Below are 23,323 nucleotides of genomic sequence, written 5' to 3'. Positions count from 1 at the left end.
TCAGGGACAATCTTCCTCAAGGAAAAAAAAAAATCCGCACTAGAAATAAACTGAATGGCACTGTAAGGTTCCTACTATTTATTTAACAACACAGAAGCTGTGTTAAAAACACAGAAGTTTCCAGTGCCATTTTTATCCCTCCAACTTCCACTCCCACTCCAGGGACGATCCAGCTGAGAGGAGGAAAAAGGTAAAACCATAAAATGGAAACAAGTAGCTCTCCACGTGGTAGGAATGGAAAAGCTGAGTCCTCCAAGCAAGCTTCAGTTGGGTGAGCCCCCATTACCCCTGCTCCCGGAACACAGGCAATCATGGACTCAGTTCTGTTGTGCCACTAGTCATGCAAGAACAAAAACCAAATATAAGTTATGTTTTGGAGTGCATGTCATGAATGCAACCAAACCAACTCCATATCATGGAGGCTAACTTGTAGGCACAATTTTAATATTCTATAATTTTCTTTTCATAGACCCAAATATTCATCAGAACTGAGATCATCCTGAAGGACAACTGGGCCTTTGCCCATGAGCAGCGACGCTATCGATATTTTCTACTCTTGAAGTAGGAGGCATTGAGGAAATATGGGATGACCAGAAATCCACCACCCCTCAGAAACAACCTCATAGCCAGGAATTACAGGAATTTTCTTGGGCTAATTTATAGACGTCATCTAAGCCTGGTTCATATTACAGTTAAATTCTTACATGGAATTGAAGAAGCCTTTTGTAATGGGCATTTTGATATTTATTTAAAAGGCTAAAAATGATATTTTTAAGATTTTCAAAATAATTTAAACAGAAAAAAAGATTAACTGCACAAAACTATCTTTCAAATAAACTTGTAAAATGCAAATATAGCTAAAAATATAGAATACTCTTTCATCATTCAAACTCTTGGCATATTCTTCCTTCGGTAAGGTGCCAGGAACAGAAAGTAATGAAAGGAGTTGAATAAAACCAAGAGGGTTAAAAGAGCATCAAATGGTCCTTTTAGCATCAAATGGTCTCTCCTTGAAAGCGTTTTCCCCTCGACAAATGCATGTGTTTCTTCGAATCCATTTCAAGTACAAGCAGACAAGTCAGTCTCTTGCCTGACAACTCCGGCCTCTTCGGCCCGCTGTGGAGAACACTGAACACCTGCAAGTAAGGGACAGCAAGACGTTTACTTCAAGGTCACTGCTGAAACGTGTCTGTCATTAACATCTTCAACAAACCCAAAGAACAGTCCTTTTTTTAAAGGGATATTAAATATTTTAGTGTGGTCAGAGGCACAAACGGGAGAACAGATGTGAGTGTCTGATGATGTCAGCACCACCATAATTATTTTTCCTAAATTTGGTTCTTTCTTCTTTTGCATAGCCAGTTTCTGAACACATTCAAAAATCATTTAGGACAACCTAGAAATTAAGAATTCATTTTGGGCCTTTGTCAAAAATCAGATCCAAGGGAAGGGCCCAAACTACATTTTTAATGGTTTTTCCCTTTCCTTCTCTTTACTTTTTTGGAGGCTCATTCTAATTTTTTTTAATGCTCCCAAATATTACCTGTACTGCTTTTTAGGAATTAGTACCTTTTTTCTCTTAAAAAAAAAAGCACCCGGACATGGCACTGCTTGGCAGCCATGCTGTGGTAGGCGACCCAAGTATAAACTAGAGGAAGATGGGCACAGATGTTAGCTCAGAGCCAGGCTTCCTCAGCAAAAAGAGGAGGACTGGCAGTAGTTAGCTGAGAGCTAATCTTCCTCAAAAAAAAAAAAAAATAGGCCAAAACAACTTGCCAAAGCTCTGCTTTAAAAATCTAAAAGCCAAATAGGACAATTTCTAACATAATGCTCTGTTATCAGTTTGGGCCACAAGTCTTTTTTTCTTGTATGCTTTTTGGAGAGGAAGATTGGCCCTGAGCTAACATCTGTTGCCATTTTCCTCTTTTTTTTTTCCTCCCCAAAGCCTCAGTACATAGCTGTATATCCTAGTTGTAAGCCCTTCTAGTTCTTGTATGTGGGATGCCACCACAGCATGGCTTGATAAGCAGTGTGTAGGTCCTCACCCAGCATCCTAACCAGTGAACTTAGGGCCACTGAAGTGGAGCATGCAAACTTGATCACTATGCCACTGGGCTGGCCCCTGGGCCACAAGTCTGAATATGAAAAACAAACACACGCTGGACCACACAGGACATAAACTGACCTTCCTGCTTTTCCAAGCTTCTGGCCAGTCCCCGGAATCATCCTGTGACACAGTTAATTGCAAGCGTTTTTATACATTATCTGACAGCATGAGTGGTTTGAAAAAGTGGAATATTTACTAGAGCTTTTTTACTTTTTAAGTAGACACCATTTTATTGAGATACAATTCACAGACCAGAGAATTCACCGTTTTAAAGTGTATAGCTCAGTGATTTTTAACACAGTCTCAAGATTGTACAACCAGAACACTTGCATCAGCCCAAAAAGAAACTCTGTCCCCATGAGCAGTCACTCTCCTTCCCTGCCCCTTCAGCCCCTGGCAACCACACATCTACTTTCTGTGTCTTTGGATTTGCCTGTTCTAGATATCTCATATGAGCGGAATCACGCAATATGTAGCCCTGGTGTCTGGCTTACTTCACTTACCATAATGCTTTCAAGGTTCCTCCATGTTGTAGCATGTGTCAGAATTTCATTCCTTTTTATGGCTTAATAAGATTTCATTGTATAGCTATGCCACATTTTGTTTATCCACGGGCTACTTGATGGACACTTGATTATTTCCACACTGGGCTGTTATGAATAATAACGCTGCAATGAACATTCATGTGTAAGTTTTTTTGTGATCAGATGTTTTTGAATTCTCTTGGGAGCAGACACTTTTTAACCAATCAGTTGTTCTAGTTGCTCAATTTAAACTTACAAGCAGGTATAACAGATAGCCCTCACCACCGTCCACAAGGCCGCTGGCCCCTGCCTGTGCCTCTGACCACGCCTTTTACTATATATCTCCTTTCTCATTGCATTTCAGCCATTCTCAAACCCACCTGTAAATCTCCTCTTCCTCTGTCCCTAGCCACTCCCACCACATGTTCCCCTCCTCCCAAATTTTCTAAATGAGTAATTGAAGAGTCCCTTTCTCAATGCAACAATCCAGTCTTATTCATTCCCCGCCCAGGCTCTGCACCATCTTAACTGCAGGACCTAGAACAATCTTCTAGCTGTGAGCACCTGCTCTTAATGCCAAGTCTTCACTCAAACTGAGCTGCAATTCTGAGGCTGGGCCTCCACTCTTATCTGGAAAAAAACTTTTTCACTGAGTTCATCTCCCACTGTTTCCTCATCCACAAAGTCCAGTCTAACCCACAAAATATCCCGCCACCATGCATCTCCACTCTTCACTCACCAAGCTAGAAATCCCTGCAGGATCTCTTACCAGGCATAGGCTAGATTTCCTGGCCCTATTCTGACTCAAATATGGGGAGAACAAATTACTGTGCAGGAGGACACAACCATCCAACCACAGATGATCTCACTCTGTAGATGTTCGGCAGGCCCTCACCCATGCACATTCTCAGTGACCTAGGTTGTATCTACCCTAACGTTGTGGCAGGATGGTCTTTTTGTCTTGGGCACTGCCGTGTGTCCAGGACGTAGAACAGTGTCTGACCATGATAGTCTCTCAATAAGTATTTTGTTGAATAATTTAATGGGTACAGAGGAGGGGACAGATCTTCTCTTTCCAGAGACATCGACCTGTTTTCTTTCTGCTCATTTCTGTGCTATGTGTGAAGCTCCATGCTAACCTCACTATTAGTTTGGGACCCATAAATCCTTCAACAAAAGCAATACATCTTTTTCTTTCCTTTTTGGAAATGTCGTGCGTTTTACGGCACCAACAGACAGCTGAGAGCCTGAAACTGAGTCCTAGCTCAAGCTGCAAAATTACAAGCCTATTCTTTGTGTTCCACTGAAAACAGCAACTCAGTGAAACATCCTTGTTCGGTTTTTGATGAGACCTACACTCTGATTCCAAAGAGCCAGTGTTTGCTCTTCATAAATGCTCTCAAACTCCACAAAGTTAGACGAGTCCCCCATAGAGTGGAAGCGCAGCCTTTGGCAGCATTGTTGGCTGTAGTGTTTTCCCGTTCCCTCTTGCCCTAGGCATGAGCGCTGACAGCCATTACTGCTCCATGAAGACTTGTCTTTACCTCTTCCAAAGATAAGCTATCTGACTCTAAACATTTAATTTCCCCTCTCTGGACCTCAGTTCCTCTGGGTAAGAACAAGGCCTTAGTCTAGATCAAGAGTCTGGAGGCTACCACCCAGGGTCAAATATAGCCCATCCTCTGTTTTTGTAAATAAAGTTTTATTGGAACACAGCCATGCCCACTTATTTACATATTGCCTTAGCATACTTTCAGCCTACACGGGCAGAGGCGCCTAGTTGCAAAGCCTAAAATATTTACTATCTGGCCTTTTACAGAAAAAGTTTGCTTCCCTTGATCTGGATCATCTCTCTGACATCCTTCCAGCCTGACATTCTATAATCTAAGCCCTCGGACTGATTTTTATTTTCTATTTCCCAGTTAAGGGCAGAAGTTACCCTATGGGCTCTCAGTGAAGTAACTGGTAAAGTTTCCAATTGCCAAACTAATGTAATATTTTTCTTATTTAAACCAAGTCCCTGTCAACCTTTCCACCAGACCATAAATTCTAGTAGTTTTTAAGGAAAAATCAATATTTGCAAGGGTCATTATGAAAATCCAGGGTCATAGGCAGTCAGTAAAGAAGTTGCTCATGAGAGGTCCTGCAGCAGAAAGATGTAGAACAAGTAGGAGCTGCACTGTTCCCGAAAAGAAAGAAAATGGAGGCCAGAAGGTGATGCATCAGCTCCTGGGGGGTCGGAAACTGCATGAATACTGCAAGCATGAATACTGAGAAAGAGGCGTGGAGATATATGAGAGGTGGACCTAACTTTCTAGGACTTGGAGGGAAAGGAGACAGGAGGCCTCAGTCACTGGCAAGGCAGAAGCCAAGGACGAGGGCAGGGGCATCCCACACACTGGGCCAGGCCAAAGGGGTGAAGGGACCCTTAGCCCAGAGCCGGCAGCCGCCACGACAGGGAACTGGCACTCCACAGTAGACACCAGCCACTGAAGGGAGTCGGCTCACTCACAGAAATCCGAAACTGAGATACTGAGTTGGACCGCTAGTTCTTCCCCATAAATCATCTCTTTCTGGGCTCTCCTCCCTGATGGAGCTGAGGTGTGTGTTAGGGCAACAAGAAAGGCAGCCACTCACACAGGGCCACAGCTTCGCCCCCGGGCCCCTCACCATGCTTCTCCGTAAGGACCCATTCTTCGCACACGCGTACACATGGAGGCCCCATACACGGACGTGTGTGCACCCTGCACAGGAGCTGCCCCCGTGGAGGAGAGTGGAAGGACGGGATAACAGAGAAACAAAAGAGACAGCAGGCAAGAGAGTACGGGATCAGGGACGCGGCCTCTAAAGGAGGGGACACTCCCCTTTAGGTTGGACAGTAAGGGAGCAATTCAGGAAGCGAGAGATGCTCCAGAGATAGGTGCAAACTCTCCCCATCTCTCCCCAGCTCTGCACTCTCACCTCAACCGCCCAAGACCAACGGTGTTAGGACAGGCAACAAAACAAGAGATATGGTGAGCTCAAGACAGGGAGATGGCTACCAAATTAATTTTAACAGTGATTAAACCTATCGTCATTGAGTAAAAGAAGGAAACGATGTCCACTACGTATGTTGAGGCTTCCAGTTGTTTTTACATGTTAAGTATAAGTAAATGTGATACTTTGCCTGAATATTTTTATCAGTAAAAAAATAGAAATTTTTATCATCTAGATTACAAACACTTTGGATAAGAACTGCAAAATCTTTGATAATATCTCATATATTTTAAACGTATGTATTTCTTGGCTTAATTGGGATAATTACCTTTTGAAGAAATTATAGTATGTATTGAAAATAAAGGATAATTCTGTTACAAAATTATGAAAAGCAACTGATCAATTGGCATAAAATTATTAATTAAAGTATATTAAGCAAGGTAAATAACGGTGTAGAAAAATCCCTAAAACTTACATCTTTTATTGTTTTTTCTAAAACACTTATGGTAGCGTGTCTGCACTCAAGGAGAGAATTAGGAAACAACCGACTGAGTCAGGGTGAACTTACTGTTCTCCCTGCGCACGGGGAGCAGTGGGAGGAGCCTGGGGCTTGAGGTCCCCTGAGTTTGGATTCAAATCCCAGTTTTCAAATATACCAGCTGTGTGACTTGGGTCAAGTTGCTTTATCTTGCTGAGTCTCAGTTTCTTCAACTGTAAGATGGTATAATAATAGCACTCTACTTGCCTCTTGTGGTTATTGCAAACGTCAAGTGAGATAATACAGAGCACTCACCACGCCCGGTACTCACTCAGTGTTGGCTCTCATTCCTATCTCTAAGGACCGTGATGGGAATTCAACGAGAAATGTCAAGCCCCTGGCACATGGTAGGCATCCAATAAACAGTAGCCATTGTAAGGAAGAGGTGGTTATAAATACAGAGGCACAGGATGAGAAGGATCTTAAGATGCCCTCCAGCTCCGTGGGACACCACCTCCTAGTCCACAGAGGGAGGCATTTGGAATGAAAGTCCCGGGATGGCAACTCTAACTAGCAAGAACTAGAAGTGTGAGCCAAGAGGGATGCACTCGACCATCCCAGTGTCTCCTGTTTCAGTATACAGTAGAGAAGAGATGCTGCAGCTCAACCGCCCTGTGCTCCCCACACGCACCCTGAAGGTACGCAGCTCGGACACAGAACCCAACTGCCCACAGGGGGAGTGGCCGCATGGAGTTTCTGTCTGCACAGCCTGTGCTTTCTGACTCCCTCAAAGTGTGGTCGAAACAATCACAGGTGGGTCTTATAGCCCTGATTCCCCGCCTCCATCTAACATAAACACTCACTACCATTTTAATTAGAAAAGTGTTTATTCAATACGGTGAGTCGGTATTTTATATTTTGTCGTCCCAAAGCAAGAGCATTGAATAAACAGCAGGAAAAAATGTGTTTTTTGGGAAAGCAGAGCAGTGATTTGGAAATCTGTCAAGCTCATGTGGCCCATGGGATGTGGGCTCTGAGGGGAGAACATACATCCCATTTGTTCTGGCAGACTCACACTATTCAGGGTTACAGAGAAAATTTTCAATTCTCAAAATTCCCATTTCTCAAAATGATATCAAGAAATACACTGCGTCTCTGGGTGGCTGGGCTTCCCGGGCAAGTCATCTGTCAAAGGGCTAAGATCTGGCATTTTTCTGAGAAAACTAGCGGGAGAGGGAGCCGAGTCGACAGGGTTTGGATCTCGTATTTGAAGTAGGGGCCGAGCACCAGCTTCTAGAGGATGCACTTGGAGTGTGCACGGCCCTTCTTACACACTCCTGTAGCTGACGCTGGAATGTGGAGAAAGACAGTCAATAACCACAAAAAAGAGTTGGATTTCCATGAAAACAGGCTCATCTAGCCTCCTGAGCTATTTCTATAGAAAAATAATGTACCGCTGAGTATAAATAGAATTCACGGCTGCCAGGAATTTTCTTTTCTTTGTCCCTCTATAGAGACTAAAGATATTCACAATATAAGCAGGAAAATGAGTGAAGAATGATTTAAGACACCTTTAAAATGCCTGCGTGGGCTATTATTACTTTTTCTCATTCCACTGAAACAAAAGGTTCTAAAAATGGACTTGGAAAAGCCAAGTTTTGATACAACCATTTAGTGCATTCCTTGAGAGCAGGAGCCGTGCGTTACTGTCCTTTGTTGTCTACCACAGAGTGACATGAGCAAAGTACCATGTTAGGAAACAGGACAGAGAGCAGCGAAGAGCAACGAGGCCCTGGCAGCTGAGAAGCAAAAACCTGACGTGGACAGGTGGGCGTACATTGCTCATGAGAGGGATGCGATTTCTGTCTGCATAACTCACACTTGGTGCCTGGGATGAGGCTGATGGAAATGAACTGTCTTTAAAGTTAGCAAGCAGAAGAGAAGGTGGAGGTTGACCTTACAATGCAAATTGCAAGCAGATTCTAGGTGATATCCTTGAGGCCAGGGTTTCCCTTCCGCATGGAGTGACGTCCACACGCTCCCGCAGTGTGCAGTTGGCTCACCCGCCCATTCTAACCCATCCTTCCCAGAGGGGCAGAGCTCACACTTATCAAGCTTGGTGTACAACATCAGGGACTTTCTAAGTGCTTTCAGTGTATTATCACATTTAATCCTCAGAACGACCCTTGGGGTGAGTACAATGCTACCACCCATTTCACAGAGAAGCGGACCAGTCCCAAAGGGGTGAGTTGATTTGCCCAACATCACAGACCAGAGCAAGGATTCAAATGCGTGCCTTTTAACTCCAAAGCCCTTCCTCCTAAGGCTGTAACTTCTCTAGAAAGCTACATCTCTCTCTCTCTGTCTGTTTCTCTCTCCCCCTCCCTTTGTCCCCATTCCCGCTCTCTCCCTCCACCTCCCCCTCTGTCACCCGTTCTCTCGGTGCTGACCACCATGCTTGCTTCTACTTTTGCTCATCCTGTTCTCCCACCTGGAATGCCCACCTCTCTCTCTTTCTGAAAACACTGTCTGAAAAATCAACTTAGAAGTTCTCATATAAGGCCTCATGCTGCTATCAAATTCTTTCAGGTGTCTTGCCTTTGCAGAAAGCACTAAATTTTTTGAGAATGAGGCTCTGTTTTATATTCCCCCAAATGCCCAAAAAAGTGCTAAACATACATTATTGACTCAGTAAGTATTCACTGAACTGGACAGTGTGAGTGACTGCCGGTACCCAATTCATGGCGTGTGGTGAATCGTCAGTGCCCACCGATGTTCCATTCTCCTCTTTCAGGCACACAGAGGACTCTACTTCCAGCCCTTTGGAGTTAGGCAGGGCCGCCATGGGGTCAGTCCTAGCCACACAGACATCACTTCCAGGCCAGGCTCACGCTTCCTCATCCCTGGTGCAGGACCGTGAGGGCTTCTGTTGAAATGTTGACATAATGGAGCCACAACATCAGATCAGCCTATCCCACTGTCCCACGCACGGGACAGCTGCTCTGGAGAGTGGCCTCAACCTCCACAGACACGGAGTGGAAATAAACCTTCTTGTGGAGGGCCACTGAGATTTGGCATTGTTTATTCCTGCAGAATAACCTGGCCTCTCCTGACCTGCTTATTTTCATCATGACAAGAGTTTTATTAAGCACAAACACAGGAATCACGTGTTGGCTTCTGAGTTTCAGAATCATCCTTGCTGGGAAATAGAACACCAGACCCCTGGATCCTGACTCACCTGCAGCATGCTGGCTATTCCACGGAGCAGTGTGGGGACGAGCTGCGGTGACTCATCTTCAGACACGTGCCAGAGCTTCCACGCTGAGGGAGCCCTCGCCCTCGGAGCCGCTCCCTTGGGACACTGAACGTTTACTCCAATGGGGCTGCCATTGCTCGCTCGAGCCTCACACTTCACACCTCACACTTCACACTTCACGAGTAATGTACAGCACAGAATTTTGTATCTTCAGCAGCAGCAAAAGTCATTCAAATGCAGCTATGAGTAACAAGATGTATAATGAAAATGAAGAACTTCATTTTTTTGTTAAAAATGAGATTTAGTTAAAAAGTAATTAGCCTCTCTTATGTGATTCATAATCTGGCGCTGGAGGTGTTTATACAAATGTTTTGACAACAACAAACACATAGAGACAGAGATTGGATTGGTGGTTACCAGAGGGGAAGGGGGAGGGAGGGGAGTGAAAGGGGGGATTAGGCACAGGTGTGTGGATGGATTGTAATTAGCTTTTGGGTGGTGAACATGATGTAATCTACACAGAAATCAAAATATAATGATGTACACCTGAAGTTTATATAATGTTATAAACCAATGTTACCACAATAAAAAATTTAAAAAAAAGAATTTAAAAAAATGGAAATAAAATGTATAAATGTAAAACAAAATGTTTTGAATAATAGCAGTCTCATGATCCAACTGCCTCGTGTCTCTGAGGTGTAGCTAGCAATAAGTGAAAAACAATAGCTTTTCTCTATTTTTTTCCTGTAAATGAAACTTTTTAAATGGCTGAACATAGTGTTAACTAATACTAACATACCTGTTATATTTAAATAGAATATACCTATATGGTAATGTTTACAAAAATTACTTTTTTAAAAGGTACAAGGTGGAAGTTAACTTCATTAATTCATTCAGTCAGGGCTTCAATCTTTTTTTTTTTTGAGGAAGCTTCGCCTGAGCTAACATCCGTGCCCATCTTCCTCTATTTTATGTGGGCTGCTGCCTTAGCCTGGCTTGATAAGCAGTGTCTAGGTGCGCGCCCAGGATCCCAATCAGCAAATCCCAGGCCACAGAAGCAGAATGCATGAACTTAACCGCTGCCCCACTGGGCTGATCCCAGGCCTTCTGTCTTTTAAAAACATGATTGATTGCTCATATACAGGGCACGTAGGTGTCTAAGCCCTAGAGGAAGAATAGAATTTCAACAGACAAATCAAGTCAAGGAGAAAGGGCCATCCAAGGAAGGGAACAGCATGGACCAAAATCGAGAGATGGGAAGGACCTGGAACAGCACAGTTGGCTAGAGGTTAAGGCTGGAAGAGTCATTTGGGCCCAATCACAGAACTCTATGAGTGGGCACGTTAAGAAGAGTGGACTTTATTCACTGAGCAAGAGAAAGCCAACGAAGACGTTTTTGATCAGAGGAATTCTGTGATCAAAGGCAGACAGCCGTGCACAGGATAAAGAGAGGGGAAGGCCAGATGACAGATTGGTAAAGAAAGCACTGCTGTGATCCATGTGAGGGTCCCTAAAGGAGTTGACCCAACCCCGGACAGAGGAGATGGGACGGAGGGAGGAGCTCCAGTGACGTCATCAACGAAACATTTACAGGATTCAGTGACTGCTCAGATGTGAGGGGTGTGAGAGAGGAAGAAGTCAGATGAGCCTGAAGTTGCGAAGCGACAGACTATGAAATGAGAAGAAGCTGGCTTGACAAGGAAATTGTGAATTCTGCTTTAGCTACTCTGCATTTGAGATCTCTGAAGGAGCTGCTGCTGACTACATGGTATGGAGTGGAGTGGAGAGAAACAGGAGCGGCCTGGGAAGCCAAGAATTGGGAGAGTTATCAGGGTGGACGTGAAGTCATGGAGGATAAAGGCAGAGGTAGGGCAAAGAGGAAAAGGGAACCAAGAGGAACGCTGTGAGTCACGCTCATCCAACTTGGTCCTCTGCCCGGCCTTGGATAGAACCAACTTGCCCTGAACCGTTGTCTCTTAAAGTCAAAGTCCCTCCTCTGGACCTTGGCCAGCTTTGTATAAGGACACTTACAGGTACTTCTCTCTAGTCCTTGATCCTCCCTGCAGCAAAAGAAGTTAGCTAACTGCTAATAATGTAAGGGAGGAAAGGGCTCGGTTTACCCCTCCAAGTACCTTGATCTCAGCCAGCCCATTTCTAAAACTAGCGTGAATATAAAACAAGAGAAAAGTCACGGAATTACATGAAGCCAATGATCTGCCTGAAAACCCATGGTCATTTCCCCCATTCAGTTTACCTTCTCATAAACCTTAGAAATCACCCTTTAAAGCTGGAGCTCCTGATATTTCCATCCAATGTCAAATATTCCCTTAGCGATTGTCACATTTATAAGAAAATATTTTCTATACAGAGGGCTTTCTGAAATGTGCTCGGAATTGTGATAACGTAGCCAGACTAGAGAGTAGGATTTTTTAAATGCACTTAAGCCCAAAGTAATATGTTTTCTTTAACAATTTATAAACTGTTCTCTCTCCCGGCTCTCCCTACCACGACTGGATGGCCAGGAATGGAGTGTGGAAAGGAGAGGGAAGAAAAGGAGCTGGTCCGAAAGACGTGTTCTCAGCCACATGTAGGCAGAGTTGGCCAGTGCTAAGAAATCATAACTCGGCACTCCCTAAAGAACCAAAGAAGTTGACACGGCACAGAGTGCTCTGTGAGTCACAGCGAGTGCAGCCACCTTTATTCCAATTCAAAAGCCAGAGTAGCCGTAGGAGATAAACTCAAATGCATTTTCCTAAACTGATCCTGATCGTCACAGCCATGATACAAGATAGATATTGTCATTAAAAAGTTAGAGTGCGTGTGTCCATAGTTGCTTTTTTGGGTCAACTGGAAGAAAAATGATCAATAGTTTTAATTATTATGGTCATTTTCATGCCCTCTGGAAAATATAAAACTACCAACAAATTAAAATAGGTCTCACTTTGAATCACAATAAAAATTCATTAATTCAGACTCTACTAGTCCAAAGCTTATAACCACTTAAAGAACATCAACATTATTCTTTTATTAATCAACAAGATTGGGGGAGAATGTTAAAACACCTAAGATGGGAAATATAAAACATTCCTAAGTACTACCCCAGATAGGTAAGTGCCAAGTTATTGATCATGTGACTAATAAGCTGATGACTGATCTTTCAGTCATTCAGTTAATCACTCATCTTGAAAGTGTTCCATGTGCAGCCAGGGTTCAAGGCACTGAATCGCACAGCCATAGGGCCAGCCCCACCTCTAGGAATTGGAAATGTGATAACATATTTGATGCTAAAACAAGAAATCAGATTTGACTACTAAAACAAGAGCCTACAAGTCAAATTTATGAAATAAATCATGTGTATGGAAGTATTTTGGAAAACCGTAAAATGTTATTCAAATGTTAGCCAACTTTATTCATATATTCCGAGTTACCTAGTTTCCTAAAGCAGCAAAAGTCTAGTCTGCTTTCAAATATTCTAGCAATCAGACTTTCCCCCTAATTTGGATAGAACTTTCTCTCCAATTAATTTTGTTTGACTCTGACAGAATTGTATACCTACAAGAGACTAGGGTCAAATTATGTGAGATTCTGGGATCAAATCATGCCCCTTTAAAGCTAAGGAAGCCAAGGTCCGGGAAAATTAAATGATCTGTCCAAGGTCACGTAGAAAGCTAGTAGCAAACCTAGAACAAAGCTCAGGTCTCCTGCTGAGCCCAAGCATCTGCTTTCCACAGCCTCTGCTGTATTTGTCCTCTATTAGAAAATCACGCTGAGAGACGATACTTACAATACAAATTGCCAAGAACCGCTTAGTATCCAGAACATGGAAGTATCCCCCAGGAGAAAATAAGAAAAAAAGTCAAAAGAGAAAATAAAAATAGGCAAAGAAAGGCAACAGGCAATGCACAGAACAGGAAATCTAAATCATTGAAACATATATGAAAAAAGAGTCCACCACACAAGCAACCAGGAAAACGAAAAATAAAGCAAAACACAATTTCACACTCATAAGATAAGCAAACATCTAAAGTCTGGAAATACCAAGTGAGAGCTGGAGTGTGGGGCAGTGAGAACTCTACATGTTGTTTATAGGTTGATGGGTGTTTTAATAGGGAAAGTGTTGGAAACAGCTTAAATACGTCTTGATACATTTGAAAATCAATTGTGAATGGACAAATTCTGTCACATTCATACACTGACATAATGAAGAACATTGAAAATGAATTAACTAGATCTACAGGTACTTACATGGTTAGATCCCAAAAATATAATGATGAGAGACAAAAATAGTATGAAAACATATAGACTGTACAGTAGGATACTATTTGTGTAATTTTTTAAATACTCAAAATCAGACCACGTATACTATTTTAATATTATACATACTTATATAGTAGAGATACATAGAAAAATGTGGTTTGTAGTGAAGGTATCAAAACACAGACGTAAATAATACATACCTGCTTCAGGCTAATGATAACGCCTGTAAGGAGGATGAGAAATTAGGCTGCCAGAGAGGTGGGCCAGGACTGTGGTGGGCATTCAACTATACTTCTATTTTCATTTCCTTTAAAAACAGATATGGCAAAATGCTATGTTTCTGCCTGCACTCCTGCACTTCTCTGTATGCTTTCAATATTTTATAGTCAAATTCAATTGAAAAGAGAAATTCTTATTGTTTTGTTTAATATAATTTGTCATATATATGTATAAGTATTAAAAACCTAATACAGAATGCGAATCTACACAATATGTGGGTGATTGTGGGGAAATCTCTCCTTATATGATTCTTTCCCCATTTCCTGTTGAGATCCACAAAAAGATTAAATTTAAAGAGAAATCTTTAAGAACTTTTGCAGATTAACTTGAAAGACTCTTGGGCTGCTTTGCCTCTTAGAGATTTTCTTTTCAGAAGACAATTTTCTTAGAGACTTATTAGCTGTCCCGTACTGTTTTTATATTCCAGTTTCATATATTGATAGATGATATCAATGATGATGATGATTGATAGATAGAAAGATAGATAGATAGATAGATAGATAGATAGATAGATAGATAGTAGATGATGATAGATAGATGATAGAAGGAACTCTCTGTTCCATGAGGTTCACTCTGATGTGTGGCTTTCTCTCCTAACAATTTATAAGATACGGAGTTTGATGGAGGGTTTGTGATATGAAAGAGATTGGAGAAAGAAGGCAAGAGAGTCAGGAATTTTCCCACGACTTGCCATCCGATCGACAATTTTCCCTAAGTATTTGCCCTCATTTGCAATTTCTCATAAATGCTATGTCCCCAAAAAGTGCTAAATTATAATCTGCTATCAGATGGAGAGAGGGCTAAAGTGACTTTTGAGGTTCTCTTTTCAAAGCTTGAGACTTTGAGTCTAGACATTCAACTGTCCTTCCCAAAACCAGGGATTGTCTGATTCGAAGGGCTGCCATGGCAGGGATTTATCATGACACAGAATTCGGATCCAATTTTCTGGTGCCTGGATTGGAATTGTCTTTGGAAGGTGGTTGTTCCATGAACTACGGAACTCATCCGCATCAAAGCAGACACAGTGCCCCTCTGCTCTTAGAAACGGACCCTCTAAAGAGAGAGGTCGGTGAGCGCGTGTCCCCCGACGCGCCTGCTGCCTGCCCGGCTCCACAGCCTCGCCTGGAACCCTCTCCCTACCCCTCTCTCTGCTCCACCTGGCTCTGATTTTCCCCAGTTAGACAGCAAATTCTCTCTCTCCGGTCCCAGAGCCTCCGCACTGCTCCTGGGCCCCACCCCGCCCCTCACCCAATAGCTTCCTGGGCCTCAGATAATCATCTCTTCCTCAGAAACCCTCTGGCTAGGCCTGTGACGGCTCCTTTAGCACCCTGCCCTCCCCATCCCAACAGTCAGCACAGTTTTCACTGTATGTTCAATGTCTGCCTTTCGCCATGGAGGGTAACTCGGCTTCGTCCAGCCCTCTAACCTCAGGACCAAAGGTGCCTTGTACCAGGCGCGGCACATAGCAGATGTTCAGTTAACAACTGTCGAGTGAAATAATTCACACTCTCTCAAGACAGGATACCCCACATGCAAACGAGCGGTCAGAATTGACAATGAAAATGGCAGAGGGATCATTTCAGATGAGAGGCGTTGGAAAGGTCTCCCTGAACTCTGCCGCCTGATAGGATTCAAACCACTGTGAAGGTACCCTGCTGTGGAGGAGGGGGAGCAGGGGGAGAGAGAGGAAGAGAGGGACGCAGGGAGGGGCAGAGAGAGAAACTAAAAAGCCCCATCTCTGAGAGAATAAACTAAATACATATGAGCTATGACGTTTATGACATTATGACAGGACTTCTTAAATATACATCTTGGAAGGATACATTTTCAAGTAAAGTCCTCTCCACAATTTTGCTCCCCTTCAGGCCACCAAAGTACTCTTAAATATTAGGTCAAAAAAGATTTGTCACAGTCTAACAGACTGTAAGAACAATGTTGCCAAATGAACCAAAGATGCCATCACTGTCCAGAAACCATTATGTTTTGCTCCCTGTACCACTGCCTATTGGAACCAGTACAGAAGGCCCAGGTTTGAATTTAGGCTCTGAAAAGCAGTCTGAATAGTGAAAAACGTTCTTCCCAAATTATTTTGGTCTCGCACATAATTTAACAGCATTGTTTCCTCTGAAAAAAATCAACAGAATTAGCCTTAAGAACCTAAGCTATGCACCTAAAAAAATATTAGTACTCAAATATTTCAAAGTTAAAAGAGGTGATACCCTGAAGCATCATTCTCAGCATATGATGCAGCACATATTATAACAGAGCATGAAAGCAGCTGGCGATGCCGCAGAACTTTCATCTCCTCCTCTCTCTTGTTGCCACATCAAGGAGAGGACTGGTTGTCAGTGATTCCTAACGTGTATGAAGGCCACGCTTTTGACTAGAAATTTTGCACGAGTTTCTAAACCCCAGCTATCAAATCCCATTTGGTTAGAGAGGGTCGTTAATATTAGCCAACTAGTGCTGTAGCTTTCATCACGCGAGAAGAGACATTACTTGTTGCCCAAATAGCCACATACCAAATGGATGAATTCACCGCGACTCTTAGAAACTGCACTGGAGAAATTTCCATCACTGAGCACAGATTGCACTGCCATTCCTGCCAGATTCTGACGACGCACTCACCAGGCTCACCACCAGGGCGCCAGAAGGACAACCGGACCAGCTTCCCCTGAGTGTTAGGACATTTAAAAAGTTTTGTGAACTTAGGATACCATTTGCTGATTACCAACAGAAACTAATTACCCAGTAATAGATTATCCTCATAAATATTTATCCCTAGTGTCAAAATGTACAGAAACTTCTGTCCTTTGTTGAAGTTTCAATTTACTTTTATTAATTTATTTATTTTATTGTTCCCTGTTCTGTTATTATTTGTTAGGATGTTACTTATTCTGTTGTCACTGCAACGGACCTTATCTGGATTCCTAATCCCACAAACGAGCAACCCTTCCGCGTCTGTGCTGCGGCGCAGCGGGCGCCGATCAGCGGTCAGCCTTCCTGACGCTCTTCACGCTGTTCGCCACCACCCGGGCTCGCATGGTGAAGGGAATTTTTTTTTTAAAGTCTCTGGGTTTCTCTGATTTGTTTTTTAATTAAAAAAGAGGACTGGTCTTTGGGTTTCTAATTTATGCATCTTCAGTTCCTGTCCCAGCTGTCAGCCTGGGAGAACAGAGTAAGGGAATCTTGCAATCTGATAAAGCTCAAATTGATCCAGCCAAAGCATTTTCCAGTCCCGGACGATACTGCTCGATACCGAATGGGGAAATGACAATGACTGTTGATCTTGGTTAAATAACCTTAATCTCTCCAGGCTCAGTTTCCTTGCCCGTAAAATCAAGATAATAAGCGTTCTTAAAGGACTTCTGTAAGTCCTTTAAGTCCTTTTAATTTTAAAAGAGGACATATTTAAAAGCACACAGTGTGACACAAAGCAGATACTCAATATTTTCCCCTCACTCCTTTACCCCACCACTGCCAGCTTCTCAAAAGAGCTTTACCTAGCAGCCAAGAAGATTCCAAAAAATTCCCAACAAATCTCACAACGTAAATGCAAGTCAAGAGAGTGTTTTCATACCTAGAGTAAAGCCAAATTGATTTGATGCTATTAATTCACACGCTGTGATGGTGTCATCAAAGGACCTTCCTTAGAAGAAACTTGCTTCACAAATAATACAAATTACACTGCCAAGAGTATCAAATATAGGATATTTTAAAATCCTGGCAGTGTTCTCCAATATCTTTACGTAGTCCAGAAGCTCTGCTCTCCTATGCTGATTGTAAATCTCTCTTATCAATCCATTAATGCAGATGATGACAAGGGAGCAATGGGTTAACGAGCAAGCCAGATTATTTGAAGAGCAGTAAAAATTCATTTCCATAACAAATCCTATAATTGGAATTTTTAATAACTTCGTCTTATTTTCTGTACAAGTATTCCAAATAAAGTTCATATTAGATAGCTCGGGCTTCAGCTAAAGGAGAAAGAAACCGAGGACCACTCTCTCACCTTAACACAATGACATTGCTGGCGTCCCATCTCTCACCAGCTGTGGGCTGACGCTAGTATGCCGCTACATGCTCCACCTGAAGGCAAATTTGCACGTCACCTTCCCCAACCATTGACCTATTTGTGCAACCAGATTACTGCCTTAAACTGTTTATCCATGATGTGTTTTCTTGTGCATTTTTCTCTTAGGCAAAACCCTCTGTGATTTATGGGAAACTAAAATCATGTGTTTCTGGTTAGTTTATACTTTAAAGAAACAAAATGTTATTTTGTAGAGCTATTTCAACGTCCAAAGAGTTTTTCAAAAGACTTTTTTCTTAGAAATAGAGGTCAACATTTTACCCAGGGAAAACAACCCCCGGACCCTAAGGACCAGGTTTGGCTCAAGATCTCAAGTCCTTGAATTTGCAGAAGGCATTCCACTCAGCAAACTAGATGTCACATCCACCAGAAGAATCCCAGAAATCCAATCAGCACGCCAGGAGGGGGAGTGTGCCATCGCCTTTAGGGGCGCCACACAGAGTTCACATTCATTCCTTTGCGGAGTACTGGGTTTTGGAAGTCATTTTGCTCACAAGACCAATAACCTAGAGTTCATTCTTCCATTCAAACACAGCATCTTCAGAGTATTGCCAGATAATGTATGAAAAGATGTACTTGAAGAAATGCCCATCCTGTTTTGAAATTTTAAACCCGATTACAAAATGTTTTTACTTAAGAGTGTTCTGAAGTTCCTTTCTAACTCAAAATTTGGGTATTATTCTGAAACCAGGGAAAATCTGAAAACAAGTTATATTTCTCAGAGCTTTCCAAAAGCGTTCAGTGTCCCTGCATAGCCCTTGCTGTCTCTGCCCTCCCTGTATCTTTTAACTCCAGCTATCACTCGCTCTTCCGCCCTGGCCCACTCCCATCAACACAGCTAGTTCTCCCTGAGCCTGAAGGCATCGCCACCCCCAAGAGACTGCCCTGCACCAGGGAATCCAACAGTTGATGAATTTGGGTGCTTCCACTTTAATACACACTGTGGATATCATTTATACAATCTGAATGAACTAATGGCCTATCACACATTTGGGAATCCTTTATTTCTAAATGTAGGTTCATTTTAGATCCAAAATTTGCGGTGGATTATGAGATGAATCTTAGCACATTATAGAAGAATGATTATCTCTTTTCAAAAACAACTATCTAAAATAAAATTACTACTATTAACTATATATGGGAATTTTATAAAGTCATTTGATTTATTTTTTCTACAAATGCATCAGAAGTTGTAAAGTTATCTTCAGGGAAGAAAATAGGTAGCACCAAAGGCAGACATAAAGAGCAAAGACACAGTAAAATTGCCTTGAATGAAGCAGGAGATAAAAGAGGAAACAAGGAACAACCCCATCTAAGAATGATCTGCCAGTTCAGAAATAACAGGGCAAAGCCAAAAGTTGGTTACGCGAGAATTTAGCAGGGTGTCAACTTACCTTCTAACAATGCTTTTAGAACTACACCACGATACCAAATTCAGCAGGCATTGTCATCAAGGTAGTCCAACTTATTTATATGCTGTCTTTTCATGGCAACAGCCGTATCTAATTTTATATGGTAATAATTTCTGATGGAGAGAGTCGATACAGGTCGCCATGGTGACCACGCCTTGTTGTCTCCATGGTGACACTCACAAATGGTAAAGACCCTTAAATTTAATTTTATTTAAAGTTTCAAAAGATTTTTTTCTCCTTAGACTAAATAATATAACAACATTATAACAATATTAGCTTTCTATCACCTTTCGTTCTTATGAAATCAAAGGGAAAGGAAAGGAGGAAAAGGTAAAAATTCTTTCGAACAGATATAGTATGGATTTGTTTTTCTTGACTGGAGAACAAATGGTTTTTGATAATAACAATGCCCAATAATTAAACATCTACTCTTTTAGGGCTGTTCTCCTCTTCAATCTTTGCTATAGACATTACTTGTCCTGTTTCACAAGTAAGAAAACTGAGGAGCTGAGCAATTGGTTTGTCTAAGGTCACAAAGCTAGTAAGAGGTGGGGCTGGGATTCAAAGACAAGGCCATCTGACTCCGAAACTCCTACTGGGCCAGAGAGGTATTCCGTTTACTAAACGGTATCAGCCAAGTCCACGCTCGTTCAACCTAACAGAAGTTGGAAGAGCTTCAGGACCAAATGAAGTGAAGACATGAACTCACCTCCCATTCTCCAGACAGGAATTCCAAACGACTCAGTCACACAATTGCCAGGAAATGTAAGCAAGTGAAAGAGTTTAGAGAAAAAAATGGTGAAGTTCAGAGCTCAAAAGTATACACAGCAGGCCAAGAAGATAACTAAAAGGTGACATGACAGTAAAGTATAAACAATAAGCCTAGAATTCTTGGCCTGTGCTAAAAGCATCTCTTACTTTATAGACTAGGTGTATGCCAGAGAAGCTGACAAGAAAGTTTCTTGAAATAAAATCCTATTTTTCATTAACTTTACTTTAAAAGTATAGCTATTTTCCCACAAATCTCCTTTGATGTTCAGTGGAAACACTGATGAGCCTGTGTTCCCATCGGGAGAGAGGTTGCTCAGATGGGAAGAACTCTCAGGCTCTGCCTTCATCTCTCCCAGGGAGAGTAGCCAGGCCCTGAGAGGCAGGCTCCTCCCAGGAAGCCCCTTTTGAATCTGGAGTCTCCATTTGACCATCCTTCACGTCACCTCTGAACCCCAACGTCACACTCACAGTTCTAGTCACTTGGTTCTCTTCTGATCCCTTTTGTATGTTTGTACAGAGTGCCCCTCATCAAGTTTAGCTGCATCATAGCCCTTGATAATGAGCAAAAACTACCTCTCATGATATATTCCACTCATGACTGCCAATCTGATGAATAATAATATATGTTCTGCCTTATAAATTCTGCAAGGTTCCTATTTTATTAAAACATATTCATTCAAAAGGAAGGACTCCTGGAGAGCATGTCCCCATGCTTTTCAAATCATCGCTCTGCAAAATCATTTAGTTCAACAAACAACCTTCAGGCAAAAAGTAGAAGCAACAAGAAAGTAGCAATGGTTCTTATGAGTCCCCTTCCTCATCCCCTAATTGTAGGATCACCTGTTTTCTCGTCTCCGTAACAGAGCCAAGAAAAAGTGAACAGTAAATTGAGAGTATCACGCACGTGGTAGGCCTCAGAACCATCACTGAGGAATAAGAGAGCCGGGCATGGCGACGTGAACAGGGAAGCAACCGGTGGGAGAAGTTATCTGATCAGCTTGGGCAGTGGATACACTGGTGACTAAAAGTTTTAAAAATTATTCTTCAATAATCAGTATAACCAAAACTAATGAGGAACACTTTCTTGCTACATTATCAAAATGCGTGGCTCCGTGTAAAGGCATTGGAAATATGGTGTATCAGTTAGGGTTCTCTAGAGAAACAGAACATATAGGAGATTATAGATATGGATATAGATAGAGATAGAGACAGGGAGAGAGGAAGAGAGAGATTTCGTTTAAAGAACTGGCTCTGCCAAAACTCGATTATGGGGCAAGTTGGAGATTCATAGGGCAGCCCAGCAGCCAGAAACTCAGGCAAGAGTCAGTGCTGCAGTCTTGAGGCAGCATTCCTTCTTCTGCAGCAAACCACAGATTTTGCTCTTAAGGCTTTCAACCAATTGGATAAAGCCCACCCACATTATCAAGGATAATTTCCTTTACTTAAAGTCAACTAATTGTAGATGTTAATCTCATCTACAAAATACCTTCACAGCAATATCTGGACTAGTTTTTTGGCCAAGCAACTGGGCACCAAAGTCTAAGCAAGTTGACACAAAGAATTAACCATCACATTAGGAAAGAGCCATTTTCTTTAAAAAGAAAATGACCTAAGAAGGAAGGGAGATCCCTGGGAGTGGGAGTGTACCTGGAGACAGAGAAAGAAGCAAATGCAGGTGAAGAGCGGAAGGGAGAAGATATTTCATAGTAAGTGCATGTGCTTCCTTTATAAAGGAAGCAACGATGGGAAGTCGATGGTGTCAATAAATTTCTTAGAGTCTAGGAGGTCAACAAGACGTATTGCCTACATTTAATGGGTATTTATTTCAATTGGCCAAGCAAAGCATTATCAAAGGGAAACATGGATTTTAACCTTCCATTTTCCATTGCCTGTTTCACTTTCAGTCAAAAAGAAGATGACCTTCAAGCCAAGCAACTTTATATTTTCCATGACGATGTTTTGACCTCTAATTTTTCAGTCTCTTTAATTTTTATCATAATGCATAAAACCAGAGGGTGCTTGAGGAACCGTTTTGTGATTGAGGTCAAGGCTGAGTCGTAGGGTATTTTAGAAAATGAGTGGGTAGGGAACCGAACTGTGAAGAGGCATGCAAATGCATTAAGTCTTTAAAAACCATTGTGTGGGAAATTTCATTCAGTTTAGGCAAATTTAAATAGAAGCTACTGAAATATATATATTCCTAAAAAGAATAAGTGCATTACTCTAAGAATGCCTTTATTATCTCAAATTAGTTGAAAAAAATCCCTTTAAAGACTTGAAACGTAAAACAAAAAGAGGTTTCTCACAGCATCACAGAAAAAAAAACCCTCAGATAGGAATATTCATACAATACAATTTTGTTTCATACACATTCACACAGTCTTTGACTCCTTGGCAATTATAACAAAAGGGAAGGATGCAAATCACTGCAGGAAGCAAAAATGAAAGACTGGAGAGAATTCACTCAAACATGATTAAAAAAAGAAAAAGACCCGTAGTTCAGGTCTCTGAGGGAGCCCAGCCTATCAGGAAGGCAGCCTGTGGTGGGGTCAGCAGCACGAACTCCTTCCAGGTGGGTCCCCACCACGCCGCTCAGCCCTGCTCTGGAGCACAACTTCGCCCTTGCCTTACTGTCAACACGCTCTCAAACCATCCAAACTGCACGCACAGGCGCTGCAGCTGCTGAGTGGGACGCTTAAGGTGAACAGCACACGGTGCCTGCCTTCAAATACTTATAATCTAGAAACATCATTTTCTTTCTCTGAGCAATCTTGCAGCTTTTATGGAGTTTTCTATCTTTCCCAGAAAACTGAGTGATTTTTTTAAAAAACAAGCAGAAGTGATCCTACATTGTCATGAAAATCAACCCCACACTTAGGATGGTCCAGCCCTGCTCCTTTGAGTCACCTCAAAATCACACGGTCAAATCAAATATGTAGAAGACACTACGTCAGCCCGTGGGGAGTAAACGGAGACAGAGGCAGCCACGTCTGCCAACCTCAGACAGCTTGCACTCTAGTGGAGGACGCAGACCTGCATGTGAACGGTGGTGAACGACGAGCAGATATAAACAAAGTAGAACAGAAACTCTAAAGAGAAAGGTTGGGCCAGCCCCGATGGCCTAGCAGTGAAAGTTCAGCGCACTCCACTTTGGTGGCCAGAGTTCAGTT

The 23,323-nt window shown here is 42.3% G+C and overlaps 1 long non-coding RNA gene across 1 annotated transcript in view; it reads right to left on the bottom strand.

The window, feature by feature from the left end:
• Window positions 1-721: 721 nt before the first annotated feature.
• Window positions 722-23,323, bottom strand: part of LOC139076309 (uncharacterized) — a 29,719-nt gene continuing 7,117 nt past the window's right edge. Inside the window, exons 4-6 of the long non-coding RNA XR_011527742.1 lie at window positions 9,324-9,581; window positions 2,611-2,775; window positions 722-1,136 (exon numbers count right to left, since the gene is read on the bottom strand). This is a non-coding gene — a long non-coding RNA (uncharacterized lncRNA). The remainder of the gene's footprint in view (window positions 1,137-2,610; window positions 2,776-9,323; window positions 9,582-23,323) is intronic.

The sequence above is a fragment of the Equus przewalskii genome, chromosome 16, assembly GCF_037783145.1.
Source record: "Equus przewalskii isolate Varuska chromosome 16, EquPr2, whole genome shotgun sequence".
Taxonomy (NCBI): domain Eukaryota; kingdom Metazoa; phylum Chordata; class Mammalia; order Perissodactyla; family Equidae; genus Equus; species Equus przewalskii.
Note: the sequence above shows the minus strand (reverse complement) of the source record. Positions and strands in the feature narration are given on the sequence as shown.